The sequence below is a fragment of the Plectropomus leopardus genome, chromosome 12 (genome assembly GCF_008729295.1).
Source record: "Plectropomus leopardus isolate mb chromosome 12, YSFRI_Pleo_2.0, whole genome shotgun sequence".
NCBI classification, from domain to species: Eukaryota; Metazoa; Chordata; class Actinopteri; order Perciformes; family Serranidae; genus Plectropomus; species Plectropomus leopardus.
In genome coordinates this window covers 27868501-27874928 of record NC_056474.1, presented here as the reverse complement: position 1 = coordinate 27874928, position 6428 = coordinate 27868501, and positions in this window count along the sequence as shown.

The following is a 6428-nucleotide window of genomic DNA, read 5'->3' as shown; positions in this document are numbered from 1 at the left end:
CTGGTCTGTTCAGTAATGGCAACCAACAAATTTGTGGAAATGCAATGTGTCACTCACCTGTAATAACTACTTCTGTCCACGGTGGCCACTGTTTAGCATAAGTTACATTGTCTCCCTTTAACCCTTTGAAACCTGAATGGACATCAGTTTTCTTGTGCTGCATATAGACATCTTTCACAATTATCTAACCCTTTGAAACCTGAGTGAAAAGTTTTAATTGTCTTGAAAAACATGGGAAAAGGCAAGGCAATAAGCAAATTGCAAGAAATTTGTAATAGATGACAAGAGAACAACCTGAATATTAACGTTTAAAAAAGGAGAGCAAAAGAGAAATCATACACAATTATTTCTAAAATACAGGAAGATTTATGAGAAACTATATTTATGATTATGATTAGAATTGTATACTCAAAATATGTTACAGAATATACTTTTTTATTTTAAGGATTTTGTGGGGGGTAATTTCCTTGTCAGTTTTGTTTTGTACTTTCTTCTTTTTTTGTGCTTATTTTCAGACAACTTTTTTGGAACATTTTACTAATTTATTGCTTATTTTTGGGTCATTCTTTGTTATATTGCTCATTTCCCTCCTCCCATGTTTTTGAAAGAAAACATGCCGATTTGCTTGGGTTTGAAAGGGTTAAAACATTGCTCTCTTTGTCATACTGGTGAATGTCTCCTTGGCAGGAGCATTCCAGGTGCTCACACTGATGAGCTGCAGCTCACTTGAAAAGATCCTCTAAAATCAACTCTCGTCTTTACCTCTTCACAGCTGGTGCTCTGATTTATCTGAAGGTTGACACTTAAATAGTGACTGGAAGAATCAGGGTCAGCTCAGTTCAGGGAGTCACGTTTCAGGGTCCTTCATGTCTTGAAAGTTTGTCTCATGTTAGAGGAAAGAGCCTACTTACTCAGTTCAGCCTACAGTACTCGTATTTACAATATCAAAATCACAGTATCCACAACAATCACTATGTATGTGCTCTAAAAGAAGAAGCGTTCAGGATCATGTTAAACAAGAACAGGTAGTTAGGAGAAGAAATCTGAAGTGGCTGGCATATACGTAGTCCGAGAGTTAACTAACTAGCTAACTGAAGAGCACAGTGAAAGTCAAGCTTAACTGTAAACTCAAAACAGACAGACTTAAATGTGTCTCTAAAGGCATCAAAAATATTGCATTTACAACATAATGCATAGAAACACGCATAAATCGATGTAACAGGCGTATGATCATTTTGATTCAACATGAGTTCAGAAGTTTACAAAGGAATAGTTCAGCATTTTTTAGATAGTTGCTTTCTTGCTTAAAGGTACGCAGGTTTAAAACTGGACACCGGAGTACTGCTAAACGTGTCGATTTTCTGTCGAGCAGTGCTCACTTCCTTTTTGTGCCCATGTTAACCACTTGGGCTGTTCACACTAGAAGCGCCGTGTTGCCAAACGCTGTGGGGCCAGCTCGCAATCTGCAGAAATAGTTTCAGCATCTAGTTTATTTTTTCTGTGAGCCACTGACAGATCTGGAAAGAAAATACACTGACAATCTATTGTTAATGTTGTAAAAGATATGTATGAAATAAACAAACAGATTCTTTATGAATGATAAAATAAGCATCCTATGCTTATTTTATTCCACATATTTGTTACTTGTGTTGAAACAAAGAAAGAGAGAAAAATGAGCAAATATAAACACAAGCTGACATTGGTGTGATTAGAAAAGAGGGGAGAAACAGAGTCACTTGTTGACTGGCGCAGCTTCTGGTGTGAGCTGCCAGGCGACTACTTGTGCAACAATTGTCATATTGTGGTGCTTCCACCTCCAGTGTGAACATGGCGTTAGGTGAAAAGATCAATACCACAATTGTATCTGCACACTAAATGTAAAGCTAGAGCGAGGAGATGGTTAGCTTAGCTTAGCATAAAGACTGGAAACGGCTGGCCTGACTCGTGCCAAATGTAAAAAAATCGACTTACCTCCTCAAAGCTCATTAATTAACACATATATCTCCTCAATTTTATATATACCAAAAACAAAGGGTTACATACCAGAACTATTTCTTGACGTCTTGGAGTCTCTGCTGGTTGCCCAGCAAACTCCAGACTCCAGGATTTATACTCACCTAACTCTTGACAAGAAAGCAAATAAGTGTATTTTTCTAAAATGTCGGACTATTGCTTAAGGTTTCAAACATTTCATTTTCTACAACCTTTAGTCCTCCCAAAAGAACTCTGCATGAGGATGTAAAGTCTTGGTGTTGTACTCCCTATGTCTCACTTTTATGACAGCATTGTCTCCTCTGTCTACTACCCCTGAGAATATGCCTGAAATTTATTTTCTTTCTTTTTTAAAGCAAGTTTCAGGAGTTAGAAGTCATATATCCACACCTAGTATGGAACAAAACACAATTACAATATAAAATTTGAGAAGTAAAAGGGTATTATAATTGCTAAAAAATATATTTAAAAAAAGGTAACATATTTTCAGCACCAGCCATTCTTTAAAACTGCTTCTTGCTGCCAATAAAAACTGAATCCCATTCTCTGATGGGCTTTTGCTTCTAAACTGAGAGCTATGTTTGAGATGCTTTTTAAGTTCCTTTTTTGGAACAATACTGAGTAGTTTTTTCATGCTTATATTTTATATGTGTTGCACTTTATACCACAATTTGCAATCATTTCAGAATCCTTTGTTACACAGTCAACACATTTTATTTCCCTCCCACTGAGACTGAGAGATGTCAGTATTTCACTGTGGTGACTCTGCACAATGGATTTTACTTAAAAGGTGAATTTTAAGTTTTGCATCTTGTTTTTTTTTTTTTTTGTTTTTTTTTTGACACTGCATTTGTGTGAGAATTGTTTCATTAGGAGTTTGGTAAACATAAGAACTGCTTTTTTATTGATAGGGATTGTGAATCACATTAACTTTAATGCTGAGAGCTGTAGTGCTGCTGTGTGGAATGCTCACATTATTTATATATATACATATATATATACATACATATTTATTTATGTGTGTGTGTACATATATGATGCTATAAAGTGATCTTTAGGTATCTTCTTGAACTGACCTGGACACTTCAAATTTTGGTCTTGAATTTCAATTTCTAGAAGCAAATGATTTCTATTTTTATATGTTCAAAAAGGCAGTGGCATGTACTGTAATATAAAGGTATACACACTAAAGTCTATTAATTGTTGGTTCAGTAAGATGAAACAATAATAAATAGTTGAAATGATTTCTCAGAGTGTACAGTTTTGTTCTTCACACTGCAGATAATGTACTGGATGATCCTCAAACAAATGGTTTTACTTGTGTGTGTTTTGATTTTTGGATTAGAGCTGCGGATCCCAGTGATGGTGTTGTGATGTCCTGAAGGGGTTGCACGATAAATCTCAGGAGTGGTGAGGTGATAAGGAAAATGTATTCTTGCAACTCAAAAAACATGTTTTTTTCTGACTTTGCTTTTGTTCTCTGAGTAATTATTTCTCCACAGGCCTTTAGCTCAAGAGTAATCTTGAATTACCTTGTTGTTTCTTCATTTTTCAGGGAATGTTAATTTTGTGTGGGTCGATATTTTCTTTTTACACAGGTTATGCCAACTAAAGATTCAAAGGTTTGAACACTTTTGTCTGAGAAAAAATGCATAAAAACATAGAGTACTTGCCAGCTCGTACCAACTAGGATCCCCGCAGATCTTTAAAAACAAACAAAAGTATGAAAGCCAGGCCAGGAAAAAAAAGCAAAACTGATGAATAGTAGGTGAGAAAATGAAGTTTCTTGTTATAAGATGTTATTCATGTTTTTACAGGATATTTTCGTGCTATAACAAGATACTCCAGTTGATATTGTTTTCTTTCAGTTGTGGTTATTGTAAAACTGGTTGTACTTTTCCCGCCAAGTGGCTAAAAAAGGTGTATAAAGCCTTAAATCAAGCTTGCCTAAAGCTGTATGATCCCTGGAGTTGTATTCACAAAGGCCTTCAATACAATGTTGCTCAATATAAATTTCTAAGAAAACTGTTACAATGATGATGTTTTCTAAGAATTTGCCCCTAAAGTTAAAACTAAATCCCAGTAAAGATAAAATTTATTTACAAAAGATCTTAGCCCTTAAGAGAGCTCCTAAGGTGAAAAACAGGAGGAGGGATGAGGACTTTTAAAGAGGCTTTAGTTTATTAAGCAGAGGAGAAAATGGTGAATCACAAAGAGGTAGGAGGAAAAATATTCTCAAAACGCCAAATGACAGAGTTAATGAAATGCAATAGATAAGACTGTGCAAGAAGAATTTTTCTCAATGGGAATTGCAATAATCGAGAATCTTGAGTTTAAGCATGTTAACCTGGGGCAGCTACATCTGACAGTTTCCTTAAACTTCCATAACTTCCTGCCTCTATTTCAATCTCCCCACAAGTATTTCCATCTCTTCTGACGAGTGCAAAAAGTGCAGCGCTATCAAGGCAGTGCATCAATTCTTTAATGTTGATGTGTCAAAATGTATTTATCCTTCATTCCACATCCAACATCAGCAGTTTAGAACAGCCCCATTCTGATCTGGGATCATGTCTAGTACTGCTGAAAAGCGCAGCTCTAGGAAACAGGCCGTGGGGTTATTTCTGCTGAATCCAATTACCTTTTCTGCTAATGCATAGTCTTAACATTTGTGGAAGCCAAGTGCAGATTAGGAGCATATGCAGTTGAAACCAGATTTCTGCTGTCAAGCTAAATCTGATTTTTTTTTTTCAACCCATGCTTCATTTTTCACAAGCACAATGGGATCAACCTTTCATGGTGATCATATCACAGACTAAGTGCCTGTGATTTGTCCCTCCTTATGGAGCTCTGAAGAGATTAGTGCTAGTGTGTAAAACCAGACTCCAGGCAAAGAACAAGGCAAAGAACCAGAACAAATGTACACTCTCTGGCACAGATGACTATTTTGCACAAGATATTTCAGACTTGGGTCACAGAGAACTTGCAGATACTTATATAGGTGTAAGGCAGTTCAGTACAAAGTGTACATACAGTCAGGTAATGTGTGTCAGGAAAGGCAGAATTTGACTGTTAGAGATTAACATCTCTGGGCCTGAAAACATGTCCGCTCAGAGATGACTTGTCATGTGACAAACTTCACCTACCTGAGGCACTTGGCAGAAAACACTTTGACTCCCAAACTGTCTGGCTCAGATACGCAAGTCAGACACTCAGTTCATGACCATATGAACTAGACTGATTTATGAGCCAATCCGGCCATTGGAATACAAGCTTATTAACCGTAGTCAACTTTGTATCATTGGAAACTCTGCATGTTTGTGTTCGCAACTTATTTCTGCTGCCCCCAAAATGCCACAAAATCTTTTAGAATTAGATTTGGCCTGATTGAAGTTGAGCAACTTCAATTGTTGAATTTCTATCAGTTGAAAGTATCTGCTGGATATTTTGAACATCAGGATCCAAATCACATGAATTCAGATAGGTGGGTCTTGGAGAAAAGTGTTTCTATACTGTAAATCAGTGGTACTAACATGACAAGTTATAAATATTGGATGCATTAATTGGGTATTTAAATTTCTATAGTTCAATTCAATTTTTTGTAACTTGCTTCCATTGGCTTGCAGCGTTCTCTTTGCTTAATTTATATCCTGTCGTGCAATTCTGTTATGTTTTGTTTTTACTGTAGTCTTTTAAATTGCCTAAACTGATTCTAAAGTGATTTATTAATCAGAAAGGTTTTACAAGTCTGATTTGTAATTTGAAAGAATGCCATTGCACCCAACAAGAAGTATGTCTTAGACACTAATGTAGGTGACATTATGGCCTGAACTGTCTGGGTTTAACGGTGATCCCAGTCATTCCACTGTGCCCTGTACACAAATTAAGTCACGTGGATGTTAAATCCAATTTAAGCTGGCGGTGTTAAATGCAGCATGAGAGAAGGGTGGGGTCAGCGTGACCTGTTGGACTGATGACATTCTTGTGTAAGAATACCTTGGTCAAAGCAAAGGTAGTAAATGAATGTTGGTTTAGACATTGGCGTGGTATTTGTTGCATTAACTTTGCATATTCTTTGTGTTAAGTACTTTTAGTGTCCTGTGAAAGAACTTGCTTAATTTCTTCAGCTGACCCTGTGTAAAACATCTACAGATAATAAGAGAGAAGATTTTCTAAAGTTAAGACATTCCCTCTGTGCTTGTACCACTCAATTTTACATTTTATTGTATTTCAACAGAAAACATTCAAACTGTCTTGTCACAGAGGAGGGGAACATGACAGAACAGCTACTGCTAGAGAGAGAGCGACTAAAGGGATTATCATGCGTCAGTTCAAGAGAATGTCTCTCCTCCCTTTGCCGGCCAGCATCAAAGGAAGCTCAGTGTTTCTCCACAGGGAAACACAATTAGTTGCTGTTGGTGGTGGATGTTACAGCTTCC